Source organism: Cupressus sempervirens, chromosome 1 (assembly GCF_028749045.1).
Source record: "Cupressus sempervirens isolate cs-2001-9-10 chromosome 1, ASM2874904v1, whole genome shotgun sequence".
NCBI classification, from domain to species: Eukaryota; Viridiplantae; Streptophyta; class Pinopsida; order Cupressales; family Cupressaceae; genus Cupressus; species Cupressus sempervirens.
The window spans coordinates 884,272,929-884,300,811 of record NC_143118.1 but is presented as its reverse complement, the minus strand read 5'-3'; the positions used below and the strand labels follow the sequence as shown (position 1 = coordinate 884,300,811).

Here is a 27,883-nt window from a genome sequence, read left to right as displayed (position 1 = left end):
ATCCTTTGCATGACAACAATAGCAATGAGAAGGGTAGTCTATTGACATTCTAAAAGAGTGTGGGAAAAATAGGAAATGCATTTAGAGATGTAGAAAATGTAAAGGAGTAGGAAGACATGTTTAAGGCAGGAGGAAGAAGATGGTTGAGGAAAGTGGTGAGGTGAGTGGCTGTAAGAATTTTTCTTAGGCTAGAATTCACCCAAGACCAAGGAACTTGGACACAAGCACAATAGTAGACAAAGAATAGAGAGTATAATCACAATCACAATATTCATTCAATATGCCATCTTGAGAGTACACTAGGAGTGCCTATATATAAAGGCCTCGAGAGAGCTTCTAGAATGTATAGAAGTCAGCATCATGATAAGTCATACAACCAAGCACATGTCCACCAGATATGGGTTATCCTCCATTAAGAACGAGATTAAGTGTGATGATGTGAGGATAAGCCTACAATGGTGTAGCACACAAATCAATGGTGTAGACAACATGTGCTAAATTAGGAGTGTGAATAACTGTGTTGTCAACATGACAACTCAGTGAATGATGTGAACTCATGTGTTGTAGACACCATGTGCATAATTAGAGTTGTGTAACTCAATGAGAGTACACAAACTCCTAAGTATCTCACCTAAATAAATAATAAAATAATGCAAAACAATTAAATAATGCATTAACCTAAGTAAACATAAGTAAGTGTAATAATTAAAATACTTATTTACACCAACAGTGGCCTTAATCTTCCTTCGTAGCACCATCATGAGTTGTATCATGTGAAACGAGAAGAATTCCTCCTTTGTGACTACTCCCTTCTCTATTAATTTTTCCGCATTCTTCAAATGGATTACCACAAGCATGGAGGAATTGGAGTTACCTGGTAAAGGCCTATCCTTCACATGGGTCTCCATCTCCATCTTCATCTTCACATCCTAAGCCATTCTTGTGGTTTCATGTTTTTGGTTCAGGGTTTTCTATTTTTTCCAAGCATCACTACTAGGTGGGCCCATTGTTTCTCTCTTAACTTTAGTCTTTTATGTTGACTTTCATCTTTATTATTTGATGTATCATTAACATTGATATGAAGGAGGGGATGGATTTGGTCATCACCATCTCTTAATCCCACAATGGCATGTGAAATAGATATTCTGACATCTAGCAATGTTGTAATTTTCAAATTATTTCTCCTTTACAGTTTCATCAATATTAGTTTATCGCAATAGTAGTGCAATCATGGGATTGAGAGAAAAAAGAAGAAGGAAAAAGTACAACATTATCCATATATCAATTTTTTCTTGTTTTGTTTATTCCATTCCCAAATTTATGGATACCAACACCCTTTATATTGGTTTTTAATCCACACCAAATACTAACTAAGGCTATAACAAAATAAGTGCAGTCATGAGGCATTCCATGGGTTGAATTTTGAAAGCAATTTATGCAAGGGTACTAGATGGATCAAATAACATGGGGAAGGCAAGAACTTTACTTAAAAGCTTGTCAATGGACATTTCTATATTGGTCAAAAAAGGTGACTCCCAAACTACAACATTAGCTCTCATGCCAAAAAAGATTGTGAGTTACAATATGTATTGGGGGAGGTTTAGAAGTTGCTACTGCAATTTTTTGAATTCTCAATTGCCCACTGCTATAGGGAAGCGAACTTAGTAGTTGATTGATTATGAAATATGTTAGTAATGTTGGATCACAGTTCCAATTTCTTGGATGAAAATAATTTAATAGGTATTGGCTTACACCTATCTATTACAAGGTCTTTGGCTCATGTATTTGTACAACTTGTAGGTGCACTTATTTGGAGCACATTAAAGAGAGGGTAATGTTCCTTGCACAGGTTGCATCAACCCCATGTTCTAGCCCTTTTCAATAACAATCAAACAAGAGTAAGACTAAAATGGATATAGAGATTGAGTTTCCTTAATCATCTAGGATTTTTGGCTCTTCTTGGAATGTTGTTGCTACCTATGAGAGCTGGAAAATAAGGTACAGAATATTTAATCCAAGATTTAGTTTAATGTGCAAATCTTGGTATAATTTTCAAAGATGACTGTTAGAAATGTATCATGCATGCTTGTAGCAAAACTAAGGAGAATTTTCATGTGTCATTCCCCATTGTATCTTATTTCAAAGTCAATTGATCCCCATGTTTATCTAGTATAAATTGACCTAACCTAGTCTATTGTTATTCACAAGCATGTTTCTCTATGTATTTAGAATGAGTTTTCTCCTTTAATCTAAATTGTGAAAGGATAGGACCTATAGGTGGGAGATAGGCATTTGGGTATGTTCATGGACTCCTTTCTTGAGGAGATCTTCAAGTTCAACCACAACCACATCATGGCCTCAGGAGCTAGTTGTATTTGTTAGAAATGCTTTAGAATAACTGAGGGGGGGGGGGGGCCGGGGGGGGGGGGGGGGGGGGGTGAATCATTTATTCAAGGTCCAAATGTCTAATTCAAAATTTTCATCAAGTAAAGTGAGCCCATCAAACTTGTTCATTCATCCAAGCTTTAACTTTCCTATTCAACAAGTTACTGTAAATCAACATGCAAGCATAACACATAAAAAGATCAACACATAACACAGTGATTTACGTGGAAACCCAATTTGGGAAAAACCACTAGTAACATGCTACTCAATTCTCACTCTTCTCAAGTGATGCCCTGTAAAAGGCCTACCCTATTAAAGGCTACAACACATTGTTAAATGTGACCTGGTTAAAGGATTTAACCACTCTATTAGAAGTGGGTCTAGTTAGAGGACTTTAGAACATTCACTTGGAATGCCACCCTATCAAAAGATTTAAAAATGGCTATTTAACCAACCTAAGTCCATAGAATTTTCTTTTACCCTAACTGATATAATTGCTAGAGAGTAACAATAAGGGTTTTTGACCTAATTATAGCATACAACTTAACTTGCAGATGTCAGATCACTTCTCAGCTCATAACATTGCCTAGCTTTCAGTCTTTGCAACTCATAACAACTTACCCTCCTTTCAAGCTTGATCTCCTTAAATCTCTATGCTCAATGTTCCAATGCAATCCTCTCTTTTTGATGACTTGTTGAAGCAAAGTCTCTATGTTCTGTTCTTCCTTCTCCTAGATGTCTTCTCTTTGACACCCTTCAACCACTTCAATGCAATTTGACACTCCAGCAACTCTTGCTTCTTGGCTCATGACTCCTTAAATATAAGTCTGGAATTTCTTTTCCTGCTTGATTATTCCTTCCTTTAATTTCAATTCGTATGGATTAGGTAGGATTCATTGAATCTAACCCATATTTTGTTTCTTCTAGAAACATCATGAAGAATCCTTTTGAATTGTCTCAAAAATGATTTATATAGGATTCTGTGCCACCACCTCATCATCCTTATTCTCCAACTGGTTCAAAAAATTCAAGGTAACAACTTTGTCAGCTCAGATATGGAAAATCTTTGACTTTTTCAATAATGCAGCAGCTTGGTACTATTGAAATTTTGGTGCTCGGCACATATTGTGTTACTTAGCATCAACTACATTTTACTGATGCTTGGCACCTATTGTGTTACTCGGCTCCTTCTATATCACTCGACACTTGAAGTTCACTTGGTAGGTCTAAAGTTCACTTGGCACACACTAGATTTTCCATTTTCTTGGCTCCAACTAAGAATTAGCTTGGCTTAAACTAGCTTGCTCGGCACTCACTAATGAACTTAGTTTAAGCTTTGCAATCAACCTTTTTACAACTTATATTTTTAGCATTTCTAAGTGTGGCCAACCTCTATATCTTTGAATATGTTATCAATACATCATTTAACCATTGTCTTAGTTGATCCTTGTACTTCATTACAAAATCATAACTCAACCTTTCCCTTAGGTAATCTTGTTACATCTTGTTGATTAAATCCTCTTCATCAATCAACTAAGTGATAGTACTTGGATCTTATAAGCAATTGCCATTCCTACAAATAGAAATTTTGAAATCAATGAAAAAAAAATGATTGAAAACATTATTTTAACAAAAATCTCCCTCTTTCAGTCAATCTTCTTCTCACGATGATCTTTTCAATCAGATTTCCAACAATATTGGGTTGCAATGCAATAATTATGGACTTCTATGAAGAAGTTCATCTTGTGTAAGAAGAAGGTAATAATTCCCAAGAGATCATTATGCCTAACATGGGCATGGAAGTGGAAGAGAAGTCTCATTTGCAACCAAGTCCTCTCATCAATATGTACACTCCTTTTATTTTAATATACTATAGACTTTTATCCTTTTGCTACAAACTAATATATTTCAATATGTACACTCCCTTTATTTTAATATATATTACCGTCAAATGTTATAGGCTATGGCTGAATCAAAATGATCCTGATAAGACTATTATTAAACATGATGGTGGATTTACATTGATTAATACAAGGTCATTTGAGCTATTTAGAGATAAGCCCTATGTTCTTCCAAGCCAATGCGAGAAAGTGTTTTACTTTGGTGTTCCACACAAATTGGGTTGGTCATTTGTTGTTAGATAGGATCCAAGAGGAAGGCTGGTAAAATATAATGTGATGGAAGAAGAAGATATTGAAGAATCAGAAGATGAAGTAAATGATGATCACGAATGACTATTACACAATGATGAAGAAGAAAAAGATGATGATGATTCTAGTGATGCTGATGATGATGGTGGTGGTGGTGATAATGATCATGCTGATGAAGATGGTGATGATCAAAGAAATCATGGTCATGATGATGGTGGTCATGATAATTGTGATGAAGATGATGATAATGGAAATGAAGGCGGTGGTGGTGATGATGATGATCAAATTGACAACTATGATGATGGTGATGATGACATGGATGAAGATGATGATCAATGAAATGTCTGTCAAGGTACGATCAATGTCAAGTATGATGAGGTCATGATTTATTTATAGAAATTTGTTTGACTTGTATGTTTTTATAATTAATTTATTATGTGTTGAACTCTACTATCATGGAGTATTTACTACCACACATAAAGTAGAGGTAAGGATTTATAAATATACAATGATTTCAATGAATGCATCATGTAATTATTTGTCTTCTACATAATTTGCAATATATAGAGCATTGTAAGTGGACAACTTTTCATTGATTATAATATAGGTGAATTTGATGAGCAAGGTGAGAAACTTTTTCTTTCAAAACCATAGGTGCAGATATAAACATTAACTACAACATGTCCAATATTTTTGTAGATATAGACATTAATTAGACCAAATTTTTGGCTAACTTAAGATAAATTATTTACATATGCAGGCTATTCAACTCCTTTGACTAGGATCTTGCACAATCACATGGATTGATAGGTATAATTCAATAGACCCTATAGATACAATTTTTTTATTTTTATACCTTCTCTTTAGCATCAACATCAACTTTAGTCATAGTATGTACCTCATTTTATGGATTACGGGTATCACCAAATAGGTATTTGTCTAATCTATCTTCCTTGAGTGAGGAAAATGTGGGAATAGAAGACAAATGTGAGACATCTACTAGGTCTAAAATAGGGAGAACAACTAGAGGTCAAAAGAATAGAAAAAATTCAATAAATGAATGCAATATTTTCTTTCTGAGGGGTCATGTTCTTATGATAATGAGAGTGAAGGCAATAGGAAGGTTCCCTTAAGGTGTACACATATTCAGAAAGAATGGGTACCCAAGGAACTACTCTAGTTAACATTGATTTTTATGTTAATGAAAGTATATATCGTATAGCTCCATCTTCATTACATGGTTTGGGCCTATTTTCCATGGATGGCACAAAGGTCTTTTACAATAATTTTTTTGAATTGATGGAGTATGTAGGAACTTGTTACAATTACAACAATTGGATGTGGATTGTGCAATATAAAAAAAGTATGTGTACCTATGCATTGTCACCAAATTATATACAATGCAAAGAAAATGATCAAAGTAAAATTTTCACTATGTATATTGATGGAAGGCCAAAAGAAACAAGGAATATTGTAGGATTTATAAATAGTTCTTGGCCTATGTCAACTAATAAGTTGGTAAATTGTATATTTGAGGCACACAAGGGAATTTGTGTTTTTGTATGTATGATAAAATCAATAAGTGCAAGGGAAGAGCTTCTGATAGTTTAAAATTTGAATCATGTAGATACAAAAAAAAATTCCTATCATGGGATTGGTAAGTATAAAATTTAAGCCAATTGCCTCCAATTAATATTGACTCCAATATACAATCTATTGTTTTATTAACTTTTTTTTTTGTTAAGTCTATTACTTTCATTTTGTTGTTGATTGCTAAGAATTACTAATATTTTTCAAGGGGTGACATGGATAGACCACCAACCATAGATGGGGATGAACCATCTCATACACCTTCTTTAGTGAAGGTAAACCTTAATTATTGTAATTGTTCAAATTATATAGAAAAAAATATTGTATTATTATACATTCTTTTCTTTATGGCTTTGGAGTTATTTTGTTGGAATTTTACTAATATTGATATCACAACTTGATACTTATTGATACAAAAAAGCTAAAATGACAATAGATCAAATGCGATCTAAAATATGGGTGTCATGTCTAGATGAAATCACCCTTAGTGTTGGCCCTATTTTCATGGACCAACAACTCATACAAAGATACAGTGATGAAATTGTTAACATTATCATCAAGGGTGACACAAGCAATGAGATAGAGGCACTAAAAGAAGAAATGGTCCATAGAGTCAAATCTTTGAAGGTAAGAAGTAATTAATCTCAAGAAATAATAAAAGTTCAATAGATGTTTATATTTTATAGTATCTTATGGATCATGATCTAAAATATTATATGTTCTTCTATAGCAATTTGTGACACTGTGTGGTGAGGGTTGTAGTGCACAACCTTCATGTAAGTAACACTTTCTCTTTACAATTGATGCAAGGATTAGTGGTGATAGCTATTGTTTCATCTTAATAACTCTACAACTAAGGCTTCTTTCAAGCCACTAGAATATCATATGCTATCCCTTAGGATTCTCCAAGGTTAGAGACTTGATGATTGGCCTATTCCTTGTGCCACTCTCACCTATTCCAAATGTCTCTACCTAAACCTTCACAATACCCAAACAACTAACTCTCACACCTCACAACACCTCCATTACCTTACACCTCCAAGATCTTTATCAACACCATAGTTCAAATTACTTCCACAAGGCTTGATTCATTACCAATAAAGAGATTCTAATAAGCAAAGGTCCTACACATCTTAGTGGGCTTCAAAACACCAATACAAACTACTCTACCTTATAGCCTACCTTGGAATGTAGGTTAAGAACTCAAATTCTTGAAAGAATCTCTCAAACTAAAAGTAGATTGAGATATGTCTTACTGATATTGACATAATTCCAAGATTATAGATACCCACTATTCAATCAGATATAATCTTCAGGGCTGAGTCTAAACAGATGAGCCTACAATGAGCCTACAACACATAAATTCACTCCAAATGCACCTAGTCTCCAAAGAATAATAACCAATAAACTTCCATACAACATTACCTTGTCAAAGCCAATATCAAACTTCTGATTTTTGGGCTTCCAATCATTGGTAAATGGTAGAATGTCCAAACCCTTATGATAATGTAGGTTTCCTTTTTTAATATGGTAGTTGTCTCCCAACCTTCAATATCTTAGTCACACCATTCTTTGGAAATGTTTCTTAAAATCCCAAGTATGTATGCCAACCTTCAAACATCTAGGCAACATTATTCACATCTATCATGGGATTACATGTTGCTAATTCATTATCTTTTTGTTTGTAATAGTCATCAATATGTTGATTCTTGGTCCATGTCGATATGGGAGGATGGAGTTTTAATATAGACTCAAGAAGGGGCAATCTCAATAAAAAAAAAATTTAAATCACCTTCCCTATCTCCACAAATGAAAACATGCATTTTTTTTCATCTTATATTCTAAAAATATATGTAATTTACTATCCAAACAATAAGTAATGTATTCTTGGTAATAATATAATGCTAACATACAAATGTTCAATCAATGACAGAAGTACTATGCCCTTCACCATAAATAAGAAACTTTAAAGATCATTATAACCATGAATTCAAAGAGAAGATAGAAGGAATGTAATACAAATGCTAGTATAGCAGCAATATTACACCAAAATACTGATTTCCATTTCGCAACTATATATAAAACACTTTATTTCTATTCTCCACACACTCTCCCCTATCTCTTAAGATGAGATTATAATGTTTTATTCACAAACCTCACTTTTCATCTCCCTAAAAGGTTTGAACACTATGAATGACTATTCACCTTCTACATTTTGTCAATTTTTACAAAGAAATTGCTGACAATATTCTTTTGGTAAGTTTTACACTTTTTTGCAGATTTTACTTTTTATGATTTATCATGCTTCCTAGACACCCTAAATAGGTTTAAAAACTTATTAAAACATTTTAATACTACATTATACTCTATTCATGTCCTTGCATGGAATTTTCCTACTTTTATACTCACTTTGACCCATATTGCTTAACACAAGAAATTGGTCAACATAACCTTAATTTGAACACCTAATAACATGATATGAAACAACTAATTCCCTAATCTATCAAGACTCAAAACATACTAAATAAGGCTCAAGATTCCATAGGAGATGGTTAGGGTGCTCCTATACCAACAACATTGCTAGAAAATTGTAGTATTATTACACTGTTGAGTTTATTTAAGGAAATTACTTAGTGTTGAAATAGGACATCTAATGTTGAAAGTGAAATTTGTGGAATATTGTTTGTTTTCATCAACATTGTAACACTTAAATTTTATTTTCAGAGGATTCTAGCTAGTATCCCATTTGATATTTATCCATTGCAAATATCTTTGCCAAAAATATTGTATTCTTCAGCTCCTCATGAAGTGCGGATGCCTCCTTCGATCGATGCTTTGATATTGTCAAGTGCATTATCGGCAGCAAGGAACATGCAAACATCCTCAACTATGCCAAGTACAATTGGTAAAACCTTTTTTTTTCTATATTTTGTAATGTTCCAATCATCCATTATGTTTTTTTTTGGGTGGATTTTATACTCATGGACCTATTTTGTGCACTAATAGATAGACCTTCAGTTGATAGAGTAGCAATAGAGACCAATACTACTAAAGTTGAACCATTTCCTATAGTAGTCCATGTGACCAATACTAGTTCATTTTTGGGGACATTGTTGTGGAACAATAAAACTATGTTTCCATTAAAATTATGAAAGCTTCTAGGTACTTTAAAATTGTTATTATTTATAGTGTAATTGTAGTTTACTTATAGATAACTCATTTTGGACTAATAATTCCATGACGTTTTAATATGAAATAATCTTTTTTTATCATCTTTTTGATATGACATTGAAGCTATTTGGACCCACCATATGTAAAAGGTACGTAGTTTTATATCATTGCTACAATATTTTTATTTTGTTCCATTTATTGTAATATATTAAATTTATTGATCTAAAAAAATTATTTTATTTTAAAAGGTGGAATGAGTAGGGTCCTGAATTAAAAAATCAGCTCATTACATCTTTTGAGGACCTTTTTGGAAAATAACATTTTTGGTACTCCCTACTTCTCAAAAGAGCATCAAAACATATAAAGACTATGAGGGACCTATACAGAAGGGGTCTAAAGGAGAACCCAAAGTTTGAAAGTCCTCCTATGATTCCACCAATGAAGTGGAATGAAATAATAGAAGATGCAAAAAAGAAAAGGCTATGTGATAGTAAAGGAAATGAACAAGAAAAGAGAAAAAGAAGTTATGTCATGATGGTATTAAGTAGACTGTAAGCATGCACTAATTAATGATCTTTTTAAATATATAATCTAACATGTTTCAAACTGTTCATAGACTGTAGGACACATCAGTGGCTACAAAAGAAAGACTAGAAAAGGTTGGACAACATAAACTTGGCTCTGGTGGCTATATGAATATTCAATCTTGACTTGTAAGTAGCAGCAATGGAATTACATAAAAAAAAATTTGTATAATGTTGCAACAATTTTGTTTAATCAAATCATACATGCAAAACTAAGGATTTTAAGCACAAAATATAGGGCACAGAATTCAATGTAGAGTTCACAGATGAAGATAAAAAAATTGCCTTGAAGGAAGGCTATAAAGTCATTGTTGCACTCCTATGCACCAAGAATCTAGAAGGCATATCCAAGAATCTAGTGCACCAAGTGAGACACAAGTAAATTGGTCAAATGAAAAGTAAATCAAATTAGCTAGTTGAGATTTTTTTTTTTGGTGTTAGTTTTGAACATAAATTGCCTGCATAACAATGTGCATAACATTTCACTGCAGCCTTCATATCCTATCACAAAATATGTGTGTGATGAAGGCCATGATGTGCATCATAGTAGTGGAGGTATTAATTTAATATTGGAAATAAATTACACAATTATGAATACAATTCAAAATCTTCGATTGCAATTTGATGTGTAACCTTTTTTTGAATATTTTAGAGCATGTTGAACATCATGGTTAAGGAGTGGAGCATGTTCCAAGTGTTCAACATGTGGACATAGTGACAGATCAAAATGTTAATGTACATGAGATGCATTGTTAGGTAAGAAAAATGCATGTTATGTTGTACACTGGTTAATTAAATACTTGTAACAGTTAAAAAAAGCAAAAGAGTATGCCAATTTAACCCATTTACTTGTTCTTGCAACAGAACCCCCTTTAGTGCAGTAGCCTCCTACTCCTCGAAATAGGAGGATGCATCATAATTTGACATTACATGTGTCACAAGAGGAGGAGAATGAGAAAGATATTGATATTCCTATTATTATTTTCCTTAAGAGAGTTAAGAAAAATAAAAATAAGAAATGATTTTTTTAAAATGCTCTTTGATAAACCTTGTTTGATAAACTTTGTTGGGTAATGAAAGAAAATTGTTTTAAGTAATTATATATGAATTTTACATATTAATATTGATTTTTATTTCATGTTAATGACTATTGCTATGTGCTAACGAAGTCTTGATTAGTATTGTGTATTCATGAATTTTATACCATATTAATGAATGTTATGTGATTGTATTGATTGAATGTTATAGTTCATAAATGGATGAATTAATGAATGAAGTATGTAATTAGATGATAATGAGGAATTTAGATTGATGTTAAGGGGAGGGGGTCAGGCTAGATGAGCTTCCATCTTCACATGGTTGGCCTTGTTAAGTAGAGAATATTAAAGTATTATCGAAACCAAGTGAAGCTTAAATTAACATACCAAGGATATCTTCCTAATAGTTTATTTTCTTTGAGATAGAGTTTTGTGTCCATTCCTTTATCAATCACTACCCTTTTAGGCTCCTCAATTTTCTACTACATTCTTTCTTTTGCTTCAAAACTATTACCAAAGTAACAATTTATTCTTGATCATCTTTAGCTTAGTTACCAAGAAATATAATTTTGATCTTGATACCTCTGCTTCCTTCAACTATTGTTCTATTGTATTCATTAGGTTTTCATCCCCCATCCACTTTTTTTCAAACTTGAAAAGATATTGTTTCAAGAATGAATCCTCAATGATATTCAATTGAATTACGAAGTGGTTTGAACTAGAATGAGGGAGGATATGGGTTGTTGAGACAGTATATTGAAATCAATTATTATTGAGATTCTTTGGTGATTCTCCACTATTTTCCTCTAGGATTCATTATAGCATTGAATGAACCACCTATAATACAAATCTAAATTCATTATAGCATTGAATTTATTATAGCATTAAATTTAAAACTCAAAATATTTTTGATAAAAAAATAAAATAATGCCCAACACATGCTTACACTAGCCTTCTGTACTATGATTAGTATTGATAATAAAAACTATCTCAAAGATTATTCAAAAAAAGAAAATAGTTATCTAGTATAGATTCTACAAATTTGATACACTTTAATAATTAAATCTAATACATATGTGACATGAACAATGATTAGTGGCAAAGGGGATGAGATTCAATAGATTATAAGATTCATTATTTCTCTATGAAATGTATTCTTTGATTTATTGGTTCTTTCTAATATTTGGTGAATAGAATGACTATATATGGATTATAAGGGTCTATTAGATCATATGATGATAACTTAGTTGGTTTTTGATACAGGTCTATTAGTGGAAGAACCTAATGAAGATAACACCATGATTCTTTCAAAGAATAAATATCTATCAAGCTGGAATATAGGCAATGATCATGTCTTGTTGCTCCAAAATACTAGTCATTTGAGTACTATGGTGAGTGGAATAGTGATACTACCTAATAATAACAATTATTACAGTGAGCTCTACAAGTAGTGTGGCAAGTTTCTACTGGATGTTCAGCACATCACTAAGGAAAGAGGGGATAAATATCCTACAAAGGTATTTGTTTATAATTCTCTACAATCACCTCAAAAAGATAGTGCATAGAATTTAAAACCAAATCTTGGTTCTTTTATTCAAATAAGATTAGATAACTCTATTATATTGACATTGATGTCTACAATATTGAACAGTTTTGTAGATCTCCAGAAACCACAAGTGAAACTTGATGGAGAACCATGTTCTATTGTTGGGAAAAGTGGTTGAATCATGGCTCCATATGATAGTATGTTTAGTCAAGTTTACAATAGCATTAATCTTATTTATGATTTCCATATTTCTAACACTCAATATACTTTCTTAAGAGATAAATAGGAAATGAAATTTATTTGAATACATTACACAAATTAAAGTATTGTTTGCTATCATGTAGTTAAATGTTGCATCATCCAAACTTCTTGTAACTAACAATGAATTCTAAGATTTAGGGTTCAAAAAATAATTGAGTGAAACTATAGGTTCTTTGATAGAGTTATGTGTAGTTCTATTTTTCAATGAAAATGATGCACTGAGCACAAGAAAAGCACCATACAAGGTATGTATTCCTACAAAGAATTTAAACCACATGCTTTTTTTATAAGTATGCCAATTTTTTAATTTCATTCATGTTGTAAAATTGTATCTATTTATTTATTCTAGATGTACGATGTGAAGATTAACATCTAATGTATAATCTTAGACAATTATGTATCATGATGTATGTATATTATTGAAGTTTCACAATTTGGTCAGCTTCTTGTTTAATCAAAAATATCTTAATTATGGTGTACATGCTTACAGTGGTAGGCTATGGAAAGAATAAGGCTAGTCAATAAAAAGTGGTATTTTTTTTTTGATTAGAGATTGCTTCATTAATTAGATAGTGGTGGGGTGTGGACTTTACTTTATAGTTATAAGGGAGTAACAACTTAATTCCTATCACAGAGCTTTGCAATTATTATTTTGATATGTAACAATGAATATACCCTAATACATTATTCTCCACTATTATACAAATTTTCTTGGCCAACTGTGAGGTCTAGGGCTTCTTACCATACCAAAACCTCAAGTTACACTAGGAGGCCTAAAATGGGCTCAATTCTAGTAGCCCTATTTTACCCACAATAACTCTAAACTCCCAAAACTTGAAAAAAACCTTCCAAATAAATTATAGAATATTTTAGTACATGAAAAACCATATCTAAATCCCAAATTTGGGTAAAGGATCTCAACTCTAAAGCCCTTTCCTCTTGAGCCCTAGTTTCTAGGCTTTATGGCTTGAAATTGTTGTTTAGCCTTGTAGTCTCATGACCTCAAAACCCATGATGTATTTTTCTCTCCCATCACCATTGGAATCATACTTTCTTATTTTCCATTGAAGCTCCATTCTCCATATCTCATAAAATGACCATTGTGCTATGTGCTTGGTCAATCAACACATCAAATATAGGGATAACAATCCCTAGATGTGGCTATTGTATCTCAGTCTGATAAATAGAATCAAGAAATTCACCATGCATGTCACTTACACATCCAAACCTTCCTTTTCACCAAGTACTGGGAAGCTTCACCATGGGTATTAAGAGAGAACAATATGTACATACAAACCCTTATCACAGTCTAGGGTAATCAATAGGTAAAGAATAAGCCAAAACTAACTATTAACTTATAATATTTGAATAACACAATAATTTCCTTCATTTAAGAACAACGTTAAAAATTTATAAGAATGGATTTAGTCACTTACTATCACCTTACAATAAAATAAGGAAAGATGCTTGTTGACTATGCATAAATTCACTTCAAAAAGTCTATATTAGCCACTCCAAATCCACACATAACATATCAACCCCCTCTAGGTGGAAGATAAGCAATATACATACATATATGTATGTATGTATGTATGTATGCATGTGTGTGTGTGTGTGTGTGTGTGTGTGTATGCATGTATGTATGTATATATGCCTCACATTGACCATACAACTTAACCTACCCATTTTTAATCCAATGGAGCTTTGACTATTAAGCTTCTAGAATTTTGCAAGAAAAATTTCATGACAACATTTATTGCAATTTTTACATTTTTTCCAAAACCTTAACACAAAAACTTCAAAATAGCTACCCAATTGTACCAAAACATGAAAAAGGTTTATTAAACTTAAAAATGATGATTTTTGGTCAACTCCCAATGTTTGACCAATCATTGACCACCCTTTTACTTTGCTTGTAACCTTAGCATAACATGAAATCAAATTGCCTAAATGCATAATAAGAATGCTTCAACTAACATTTTTCATCCTGGACACTTATTGACCTTCAGTATTCTCCTCCTTGGTGTTTGACCACCTTATTCAGGACCTAGGGTCTCTACACCTTTTTTGCACATAATTTGTCCAAGCTAATTATTTATGGATCAATGGAACTCTGGGCATTTTTGTTCATTTCTTATAGTTTTTATGATGGTAACTACACATCATGCATTTCTCATAGTTTTATAGACGATTTTTATAAAAATCATATTTCTCATTCCAAATTTTTGAATACTTTGTCTCTAACTTCGTCTACTAATACCTTGCCTTTCTTGGGTGGATGTAGGATATTTCAAGACTTCCAAAATCTATTTTGCACCTTGAAGCTCCAATTCTAGCCATACTTTTGTCTATAGCATGTCTATTCCTAGGGAATATGAGTGGTGTTTTCAAGAGTTCAAAATATGCAATAGCTACCATTTCTATTATTTGTACCCAACTAAAGTTCCATTCTAATTGGTGCATGGGATGAGTGATCCAATTCTTTACATTGGAATTTTTTTTAGCATGTTTACATGGCATGTTGAAGATCACTACTTATACAGGTAAGTATAATATAAAATTTGTACTAGTTTTTATTCTTTGAGGATCATCATATTTGACATGATGATAGGAACTATTGTGAATTTAAAATTACACTATTTTTGGAAATGAATTTATTTAACTATTCTCTTTTCATGGCAGCATTAATTATCACCATTATGGGGCATCCAAGAAATGATATGTTGTACACATACATGTAGCTAATAATTTTGAAAATTTAGTTGTAGAACATGTGTATTGTGCAGAAATGGCCATGCAAGAAGAACAAGATGCAACTTTCACTTTGTTGATAGGAAAAACAACAATATTTCTACCAAAAATATTATGTGACCATGGTGTTCCTATTTATAATGTTGTACAAGAACCTAGAGAGTTTTTAATTACATTTTTTTAGGCATACCATGTAGGCTTTACTCAAGGTAAAGACATAGGAAAGATTTTTTTTTTAGTGCATTTTGTTAACTATGTCAGGTTGATTTCTTAAAATTGTTGATTGCATTACTCAAGCGAAGTTAATTTTAATTGACATATTAAAACATTGTTGTAGGTTTTAACTATGGTGAGGCAGCAATTTTTGCATTAGTTGATTGGTTTCCTTTTTGGGGTAGTAGCCTGTAAATGATATGAAAATCTAAATAGAGTACAAGTACTTCCTCATGAGAAACTACTGTGTAAAGAGGCAATGCTTTAGGTAAATAATAGACCAGGTTCTGGAGGAGTGCAATACTTGATGAATATTGTTTTTTTTTCACCTTATAAGACATCAAAAATAGTCCTATTGGTTACTCAAGAAGCAAGAAGAACATATATTTTACTCTCTAGGTTATGATAGAAATGTACTATATAGTGTCTGCAATCACTAGTGCTATGTTGTATTTGGCATATGCCAATCCAACATGCACAATGTATGTTTAAATCATGGTATGGCTTTCTTTTCATTGTTACTTTTGATCATTCATCCTTTATGTTTCATTGCACATCAAAGATGATCCTAAGAAATTTTTTACTCGTAATTGTTGGTTTACATCAAAAATGGATTTTATTTCATGAAGTTGCAATTTGACTAGTAGTTACAAATGCATTATCTATGTAGTTATCCTCTATATACATAGTATGGCTTTCAATGACAAAATGCTTACCATGAAAATTGGTATTAACTATATATTGGACTCTTTTAGTGATTTTCTACATGCCTTGATATTTTTTAATTTGCAGCAATAAAATGTGGATGGGGTTTCATACCAACCATCTTGAGAGATGATATATCTGCAATGGAAGTAGTAGCCCAATAATTTCAACAAGAGGAGGGGGTGTTGGAAGAATCTTTGAAAGAGATGTCGATCTTGCTTGATGAACACATGATTATGTTTTGTACTCTAGTATTATTTCAAAGTAAATTTAAAATTATGCTCTTTCTTCTTTAGTGTGTTGTAGCCAAAATAATGGAATGCCCTCTAGTTCTGACAAGGAATATTCCAATGAGGCTGGTTTGGTATTTTTACTATTCAAATTGCTTCCTTACAAGTTTTTTTTTCTTTCTTTTCATTATAGATTATGAATAAAGTAGATTATGAACAAAGTAGATTATGAATGTCAGTACTAAGAAACCTCTTGATTATAATTTAATTTTTTGATATTTATTGTTTCTTCTCTATATAAAGCTTATTATTGAGCCAGTAAATGGCCATAATAGAGTTCTTAAGTAAGAACATGCATTTTTTGTTCTATGAAAGTGTGGTGAAAAGATTCCTTACAGGCTAGATGATATAAAGGGAGCTCAAGACATCATAATTGTACTAATCTAGCTTTAATTTGATTTTTTGAAACTCATGTTGGTAATCTTTTTGGAAAATAAACTTGATGATGTATCAATTGAAGGGGAAATATATAAACTTTCCATGGAAGAAGTTGGGTATAAAAAATGCATTAGTGTACCAAATGGTGCTCCATCCAAGGTTTGATTAAAAGATTTACCACCTCTAGGATAGGTTTTTCCTACCATGTAATCCCCTTGAATATGTAATCATCTACTAATAGATCATCATAGGAAGTGTTTTCATAATTAGTTATAGCTAAGATTTTTAAGATAATGAATTTTTGTTGAATAAATTTAATTACAACTAGGTGTTATAAATATAATTTATTTGGAATTAAATTTAAAGTTTTTAACTAATCAATGTTTATAGTTATTTATATACAACACTCAACATGGGCTTTAATGTTGTCCTGCCATATCATAGTCATTATCTTATCAGAATATTTGGAAGAAATTTTCAAGGAAACAAATAAAGATGTGAAAATTGGGAAATATAGGACCATGATTGGCATGTAGCCTATAAAAAATGTGATTGCATTTATTTTGATTAGGCTTTGAATAGCTTTTGATATTGTTTTCTTATTCATTGGACCAAGTTTGTCCTTTGGAGCTGCTCTTACACTAATTACATGTAACCATGTCCTATTGATCTTATATTACCATTGTTATGAATCACCTCAAAAAGTTGTTAACAACCATACGATTATCTCTTTATTCTTCACTTATCCACTATGATTGTTGCACACATAGATACTAATTAAGTTTGGCATACTTTATGACTTTCATTGTTGGTATTCTCTAGGTGCTCTATGGATTCTTTTGATTAGGTTTAGTAGTAATAGATTAAGATGCAAATTCTCATGATATTAAATATTTTAGTCAATAGGTCATTTGACTATTTGCACACCTTTCTTGTTGCTTAAGATGTGCTAAGAAGCCCCATTGATATAGAAAATCAAGATAAAAATTAAAATACCAACCCTATTCAGATAACTATAATGAGGAATGATCAATTTTTTTCTATCCTAGAACTTCTACACTTATTGGAATCTAAACCTAGAGCATGTGGCATTTTGCAGAGAACAAGAAGAGACATATACCAACTTCTCTTGTAGGAAAAAAATGAAACACTTCCAAAAGGATTAACAATCCTTGAATCATCCCCCAATCTCATTACTGATATGAAGGAAAATCCATATGATGCTAAGACATTCTCTTTGAAGATGAAAGCAATGGTAAGTTTAAAATTATTCTGTGTTATTTTTGGAGGTTTTCACATGCACTTGATTTGCCAGGTCTTTGTTCTCTGATACATTCTTATATTAGCATTAATGACCAGAATATATTGACATTAATGACTGGGATATATTCTATATTATGTTCAAGGAGAGAGATTCCCTTCAAACTTTCACTATTTGGAGTGTCATTCTTCTCCATCAATTCAGCTGATACTTATAGTTTGAAAAGCAATTGTAGACAATTCATTACCAAACAAGTTTTAGGCCACTAAAATTTCCATCATGTATACTCATGTCATCATTTGTTGGACACAATTTAGTACCAAATAAGCTTTACTAGACCACTGCAACACCCACATCATGAACAAGAAGAAGCCCATTCTCAAATCTACAACTATTTTCATCTGTATCTTTTACCACCACCATAGCTAGACATTGTGCAGATTAACACCTTGACCACCAATTTCATTCAACCTTTCATCAACCAAAAATCTTCAACATCTATCACTATCACTCTCTCCTAACATAATTCCCCAACATTATTCATCCCAATTAGGCTTTTTTCACACCCTTTCACATCTACTGTATTTTTTTTAAACAAATGAGATTGGTCAAAATTTCAACCAATCTTGGTCAACATTTCCATCGAGTTTTGGTTGAAATTTTGACCAATTCTTTGGTCATGAGTATGGCATCGTGGTCATTGATAGACCAGAATTGGCCAAACTTTTGACCATAGTTTGGTGTCTATTTTGACTACTATTGGTCAAAATTTTGACCAATTCTTTTCTTGTGAGTATGGCTTCTTGCTCATTGATAGGCCAGAATTGGTCAAACTTTTGACCACACTTTGGTGGGCATTTTGATGAGGTTTGGTCAAAATTTTGACCAACTACCACCAATAATACTCATAAAAAATATAGCCTATTTTGACCAAGTATTCGATCAAAAATTTGATGAAAAAAATTGTGACACATCATTTGGTTGCAAATTTGACCAACATGGGTCAAAATTTTGACTAATTTTACTAGTGGAGTCAGCAAGGACTCGGATTACCCTCTAAATTTTATTAAGGACTAGTATGGGGATGACTTTCCTATTGAGAAGGCTAACCAAGAAATGAATGCCACTTAGGCCTAGGTTAAGGGCCTTGCTAAAGTTTCCCCTACTCCTTCAAAGGGTAGGATAATGATTTGGAAGAATATGAGTATGAATTTAGTGAGGCTCGGCATAGTCGAAGACATAATCAATTGTATGCTTGGTGAGGTCAAACTAGGTAAATTTGATCTCCAAGAACTTGTTGAACCATCAATGATTATCCTTAGTGACTACAACAAGGAAGAGAGCATGGATTATTTTATGATTTAATTATCTATGTGTAGATCATATATTATCTCTCTCTTGCACAGTGAGAATGGGAACCTAATTAGGTGACCATGCAATCAAGAGGTAGTGACTTCTTACCATTTTGGTTTCCCTATAGAATGATAGTTGATAGTTATTGGAGAACATGGTTTCCTTAGTGACTACTAATAAAGAAAATATAACCAAAGTTGAAAGGACACTCATCCAAACCAACATCACATACAAAAATCAATTATATATACTAAGTAAAAATAAAATATCAAAATAAAAAATTACAACCACCACCAAATCCATGTCAAGTATCACAAGCACAATAACCAACAAATAACAACTGCCATAGATAAAAGTAAATTGCCAATCACTAATTTCAATAATAAAAATACCATCAATGAATAACTAACACTCATCAATAAAAGTCAACTATCAACAATAACTAACATCTAATCAATAAATAATAACTCACAATAAATACACCATTAAAAGTAAGATCTAACAAGTACAACAAAAGAGGAAAATATAAAGAAATCATGAATGAGACTTAGGTTACATACTAGGGAGTGTCATCACATGAGCTAGAACTCGAAGATTTCTATGGTAGTCTCTTAGGACTTCAACCCCCTAGTGACTTTGTATAGAACCAAAATACCCTAGATTGTGAAGATGAGGAAACTAGGCATACCTCTCAAGGTATCATCTCAATCTCATCCTTAGCCTATACAAGCACTCAAGACATAGACAAAGTAAAATCTCTAAATTATCTTTTTAATTTATCTTAAGGCATGAGGAAGGAAGGTATTTTAATTACTATATTATCACTTGTTAACAACTAACTAGCAACCACTTTGGGCTCCGGCCCCCATTGCAAGTCACTCCCTTAAACATGCACCTACACAACCTTTCCAAAGCACACAAACAACAATTGTATATCATACCACAAAAGCAATACTGGTTGAATTCAGTTCATTAACATACAACCCAAAATTAACATTGGTTCTCAAACCCAAGTTCTCATAAATGCTCATTAAAATAAATCTCATATATTAAATCTCAATTATAATCTTAAAATACATCATGTCATCCAATCAAATAATTGTAGAAGAAATTTGAAAAATGCCTCAAGTACACATCCTAACTTGGGCAACTAAACAACCCACAAAGAAAACCATCACGAAAATAAATATTGCAAGACTATAAATAGAATATTTAAGAAAACACATAGGTTTCAGCTGTATACTTCAATTGGAATCATTTTCTATTCTTTAGTTTGGGCCATAAAGATGTGTTTATCATTAAAGTAAGAATATACATGTTAATATAAATTGTTATGCTAATATACTTATTTAAATCAATAAGTATTTAAATGTCAAATATCTTTGTGCTTATAAAATATCATGCAATATTATCGTGTTATTATTTTAAATAATCTTAAATTGTGAATGATTTAATTAATAACATAAATGTAACTTCTAGTTGTTTCTTTAATCTTTTTGTATTTCAAGGTCAACGCCCCCCACCCCCCTCCCCCCACCTTTTTTCAAATGCTATCTAATATGTCAAAAATATAAATGTATATTATTAGATTAAATATCAATATTAATTTTATTTCTAAAATATTAATTTGACTTCTATTTAAGTCTAGGTTCAATATTTAATTTTCCTTCAATTCATAATGCAACTAGAAGATAACTCAAACTTCAAATTATAATTTTAATTAAGTTATTTACAATTTCTATACTAATAGTTAAATATTCATAACTAGGTAATTATATAGTGAACTCCAAGCAAGATTTATTCTTGTTGACGCAGTTTCAAGAATGTAAAAGTATTGTTTGGATGGAGGGTTCCTTAGGATGGACTGCTTGGATGGATATTCACTATGATGTTCTTAGTTAGATGACCTATCTTCTCTTCTTTTGCTCTTGATGTACAACTGATATGGCTCTTTTGTGGTGAGGCTTGGCTTTCTTGTTGTTATTCTTGGTGACTATTTGGTTCCTTTTTATTTTCTAAAACTCTTATATCTAATAGAAAAGAGCCTACGACACAATAGTAAATTGTGAGCCTCTTATCAAAGAGGTCTTGGGTTTGAATCTACTCACACTTAACAAATAGTAATAATTAACATAATAATTTATCTTGGCTTTAGCCTATTACCAATCAAAAAAAAATTATATAGTGAACTCCACTATAACTTCTCTTAAAATATACTACATCATAAATATATATTTATTAACATAGAATTCTACCTACATTAATAAATATAGAACACGTTATAAACAACTAAGAGTTATTTTTAAAGAATTAATATGAAAAACCCACTTATAAGAAAATAAGTAGTATTTATTTATTTATTTTAAAATAAATAAATAATAATTTTTAAAATTTAAAATTTTTATTTATTTTATATTATTTTATTTCTGAAATTAATAATTAATTATTTTTCTTTAATAAATCTAAAAATTATATTATATTTTTATAAAATAAAAATAAACATGCAATTAGTATTTTCACATACATTTTATCCTTCAAATCATACAACCATAATATACTTAGTTTTCTGTCTTTAGCATATGTGTTTTTAATATGCATGTATAAATTTAGTTACAACAAGCTTTCTTCTCAATTAATCTTTTATTTTTTCAATAAATTATGTAACCAAATTATTTTAGATATAAGAAGAATATTTGTCTTTATTTAGAAAATTCATGATAATCACATGGTTCTAATGGTAAATTTAAAGTTGAAACCCTAGTTGTTCAATTTGTTGTTTTCTTCTAATTTTCTATAACTGGATTTTCCCTACATTAGAAAGGGTTTTAAAAGAATACAGTCATAATAATTTTTTAAAGCTTTCTACAGTTTTTCCTCAGTCAAGTTTTCTTGATTAATAAGTTTTCTTTTGCAAAACTACAATATAATTCTTTATCAAAAAATTAATATAATAAATTAATAAGCATTATTCAAGCATTTAGGAAGACACAAAGTAGACAAATCTTTCAATAAAATTCTAAAATAGATTTTCAAAACCTACATCAAAATAAAGCTAAATTTTGATACAATCTATGAATATGTGCAAATCCAAACCCTCTGAAACTTTTAACAAATCTTTTACTTTAATTCCAAATTTTGCTCCCAAAAACTTGTGTCCCTCAAATGAACTACAAACTCTCTATTAAAAAACCATAACCCTAACTAGGGTTTCTAATCCACAATTACTAGAAGCCACTAGCTTTATTAAATAATTATTATTTTAATTACTTAATCCTTTCATGCACCCTTGAAAAACTTTTTAATAAAAATATTTTTTTTCCACTTTATTAATTAGTGCAAGCATTATTTAAAGTGTAGTTTATTATTTAAATACAACTATAATTTAATTGTTATTGATCACATTATTATAAAAAAGTAATATTAAATCTTTAATCTTTTAATATTTTAATTATTTTTATCCAACTTCTTAAATTAGATGTTTAAATTAAATATTTTAAGCTAAAGCATATTTAATTAATTTCTAATTAATTAAATAGCATCATATTTTAATTTCTCTTTAACTAATTTTTTATATTAGACTTCCAAATTAAGTATTTTAAATTAAAGCACATATTTAATTAGTTTTCAATTAATTAAATATTCTCATATTTTAATATTTGTTTTTAATCAAATGATATTTAATAATTCTCAATATTATTTGGTTAACCCAAATATTATAAGTAAGTTATTTACCAAATAAATCACATAGTCAAATCCACATAAAAGCAACATTACAAAAACTAACCAAAAAACATAATCAAACAATATAGGCAAAGATAAACTCATGGATTTAAAAAGGCTAGACAATCAAATACATGTCCTCCTTCTTACGACAAGTAATTAGGCTATGGTTGGGATTGGACCTTAACATTATCTCTGTTGGGACTGAAAATTGCATGGTCAATTTTGAGTACCATTGAGAAATTTAAGGCCTACAAATGCCCATAAATGAGATTGTACCCAGTTGTATTTTTGAGCCCCATGAGGTGTTTAATATCTCTAACACCTTCCATTTAGTGTGTCTATGTGTTCCATGCAGTTAAATCGTCATTCTGAGCCCTTTTGTGAAGTTTTGTCTTGAGTAATTGTCAAATCTGCATTTTACCCTTAGTGTCAAACAGCAATAGGAGGTCGTGTTTGCATCTGAATATCTCGCACCCAAAAATGTTTCATCACTTTTCGCTTTGGGAGTATCTAGTGTCCATATCCAAAAACCTATGTTTTAGATTTCATGCTATTTTGAATCGGTTTGATTAAGGTTTGAATCCCTCAAAGTTGGTCATTTACTATTTTCATGCATTTGTGAATAATTCTGAATTCTGGAAAGCCCTATTTAACAAGTTACAACTTTTGACCAGGTGACCCAAATGATAAAATTCCATTTGCGTTGCATTTTAGGGGTCAGAAAATTGTTATGTTTCAAGTTTCAACTTATGATGAATCCATTTGATATGTTTTCAAACAAGATTCCAAATGGAATTCCTATCTTTTAACTAGTATCAAGAAGTGTAGATTGATTAGTACCCCTATTCATGACGTTATAACTTGAAATATATGATAGGTGAGATCAAATAAATTGTAGCATTGTGTTTTTCTCCAAAAATTCTTTAAGTGTGCCAAGTTTCAAGTCTTGACGAATCTGTTTGCTCACTTTTTCAGGTCAATTCCATTTGCAAAAATCACTTTCTGCCATTGTTTCCAATCTAAAAATTTTGAGTAGCCCACTTTGACCACTCGCCAAAAGCACCCCATTATTCATCATGAGCCCAAATCATAGATCTATATTGTCCTAATGACAAAGAACCAATGCCTCAATTTTTGTTTTCCCAAGTGTTCATTTGCCTAGTTTTCAAGGCCAAATCCAAACACAATTTAGTGTTTTCTGACATGTTTTGTTACAAGCATTTTTGAGAGGTCAACTTTGACAGTCAATAGCTTTTGACCCTGAATTCTTCATGAGATGAGATTTGACGCGGTGCAAGTGTGAAAAACAGAGACTCAGTGTGCCATTTTTTAGACCTCGGTTAGGTGTTTGGATCAGTTTTTAAGGCTAGTCAAAGGACCTTCTAGCATTAAAATGACAGTTGGTAGTAAAGGGTAAAAATAAGTTTCAAACATGGATTCATTGGTTGAGTCTGATTTTGATTAGTATCAGGTGATGAATAGATCAATTACAATTGTCGGTTGTTCAAAAATGAAATCTTTTTTAGCCGGTTGATTCCATCAGACTAGTAAAGATGATGATACACTATATGGAGTCTCTTCAAGATAAAAAAGATGGAGTACCTGAATCTTGAGATGAAAAGTGAATAAAAAAAAGGAACTCAAGGAATATGGCAAAGTTGAGAAAGTTCAATTGTTACATAACATGCCCAAATCAAAAAGAAAAGATTATGAGTTTGTTCATTTCCCTTCTCATAAGAAGCCAAGCATGACAGTAGAGAGCTCGAGAAAGATATGTTAAGCATGGGAATGCAGTGAGAACGAAATGATCATGTAATGCATTCTTTAGAAGGCTTGGCCTGTGACAAAGGTTCGGTACTTGATATAAGCCTTGGTCTCCTAGCTGATGCATTGCTCAATTGTCATTATGTCAATTCTCAAAAATTGCCATGTGAATTAGCTGATGGCATTACTTCAGTCCAAGATGGAAAATCAAAAGGAATTTTCACCAATATGCCATTAGGAAGGATTGAAGAAGCAAAGTTTTTGCAGGTTGAAGCCACATGCAAGGAGACATCCACACATTGAGAGGAATTCCACACCTAGAAATATGGTCACAGGTTTTAAAACATATGTTTTAAACAAGAGCTAATAGTATATGGTTAAAATGAGATGGCATGGAGTTACTATCTAAAAGGAACCATTTGTTTGGAAGAAGCACACATGAAGTCAAAGCTGTAGGGGCAGTCCAAGACATGAAAGCTGATTGGAGCCATGTAGCAATCAAAAGATCAGCCATGGTATTCAGGACAAGCCCACCATGGGTGTAGAGGGCAGACGACATTAAAGATAACTCCACACCAAGATTGGAGGCTGGCAATGTAAAAAGAGCTCATGCAGAGCCTCATGAAAGGGAACCTGACCAATAGGGTATCCACACAGGATTCTATGCGTAAGAAAGCATATAAAAATAGAGGAAAAGTCGTGACTAGTAGATAAGGGGTAGTATCCACTCAAGAACCCTACGCCGGCATAAAGAACACCTTGCACTAAATGAAAAGTTGGCTATGGAGTAAAACACAGAAGCCACTGGTTGAAAAGATAGAAGCCCACGATTTTAAGAAAGGGAGCTCATGCTATTTGCATAGGAACAGAGAGCAGTTTAAAAAAGGGAGTAGAAGATCACATTTTTTAAAAAGGAAATTAGCGTGTATAAATTAAAAGCCGCCAAGTAATAAGGCACCCATGTCTTAAAATGTAGACATAGAGAAGAAGTTGCCATAGAAAACAAATCAGTAGATGTCTACGCCAGAAAAGAGAGGGAGCTCGACTCACATGGGAGGAGGTGCTTTCAGGAAAGAAGAGGTGCAGATGATGCCAAATGGTATGATGACCATGTTTTGGCATAGGGAGATGCCTTGCATGAAATCCATGCCATAAGATGAAGGTGATAGTAAACAAAGCAACATGTCAAGGAGAAGATGCAGACCCTTGTCCATCTAAATCTTCTCTACCCTCAACTCTTCAGTCAACTATATTTCTAAGATGGATAGCCATAATCCCAGCTACCAACCAAGGATTGGATGCCAGTTGACTGAATTGGAAATAAGGCCCAAGCTGCCAGTAAATAGGGCATGAGAGGAAATGAGATTGTACAAAAGCCAAAGTTGTAAGATTGGAAATTTGGGTTGTGTATGATAGATAATACTCAGCCTCAGCCTTATGTTGTGGGATGCACAGATGAAGACCCAGTGCAAAGCATGAATGCCGCCAATCAAACTAGAAATGGAAGCTACCAATCTATCCCATGCCATTTTAAAATAGGGAAGCCTGCTTCAAAGAGAGAAAGCCATAGGTTCCAAATGAAATGGCAAAGGATTCAAAGGAAATCACCAAGAGAAAAGGAGGTCCATAGCCAACATCAAGAGCCCATGCATCAACAAGAAAAAAAATTTTAAAGAAAAGGTGGGGGGGGGGGGGAAGACTAGCTGCAGGTTTAAGTCAAAAATGGCATAAGAAGCGTCAAGGCATTCTTGATTTGAGGTTCACGCAGACCTAGAAATGAAATTGTTTCAGAGGAAGCCAATGTATGTTGGAAACAGAGCCCAGGCATGAGGAATAAAAATGGAAGCTGGCAGCAGCACATTTGAAATGTTTAATCTCATATGTCTTGTGTAGGAGGATCAATTGTAGTTTAACTACTATTGTACAAACATCCATAGTGCCAACAAGACAAGCGGCTTTTGTGAAGGCTGAAGCCTGCAAGGTGGGTCTGAACTAGACAGCTAGAGGCAAATGAACTAAATTTTGAACTAACATGTAGTCCAAAGATGATGATGTTAGCAATGTTGTAGGTCACTGAAAAAGTCCAAAGTCTGGAAATTCGCTACCTCACTAGCCAAAAAATCTAAGATTTTTTGGCTAGTGACATAGCGAATTGCTAGAAAACCTCAAAAATCTAGCAAAAGTCAAATGCAACATGGGTCTCGCTTTCGATGCAGTTGATGAATTGGGTAGCACCAAATGGCAGCCAGCAGGATGATGAGATGGTGATGTGGAATCCGAGTTCTAAGATCATGACACATGGATGATCATGTGGCATTCGCTATGTCGCTAACCGAAGTTACTCATCGGTTAAGCATAGAGACATAGCGAGTATGACATGGCACCTAGTTGGCAGGGACTGTGTTAGTACACGTATAGACCCAGATTTTTAAGCTTTCAGTTTCAGTTGCTGAACCTCTCTGAAATACTTTGAACTTGGTTCGAAGTGGTTCAAAAAGTTTGAAGTGGTTCAGTATCTTGATATGCAGGTTCGGAATCAAGGTTCAGGCTCAAATTATCAACTCCCATGATCTAGAATAGAGGTATAAAGATCATTTAATTCGGGTTCAGACGACTTCACAAGAAGCTCACAAATCCAGAAAGTTTAAAGTGATTAGGTGCAGTGGTTCAAAGAGTTCAGAGGCACAAAGCGGTTCACTGGTTCAACTTGCAGATTCATAA

General features: G+C 32.3%; 1 pseudogene; it reads left to right on the top strand.

The window, feature by feature from the left end:
* The first annotated feature begins 139 nt into the window (after nucleotides 1-139).
* On the top strand, nucleotides 140-27,883 carry LOC149580663 (lysine-specific demethylase JMJ13-like; annotated as a pseudogene).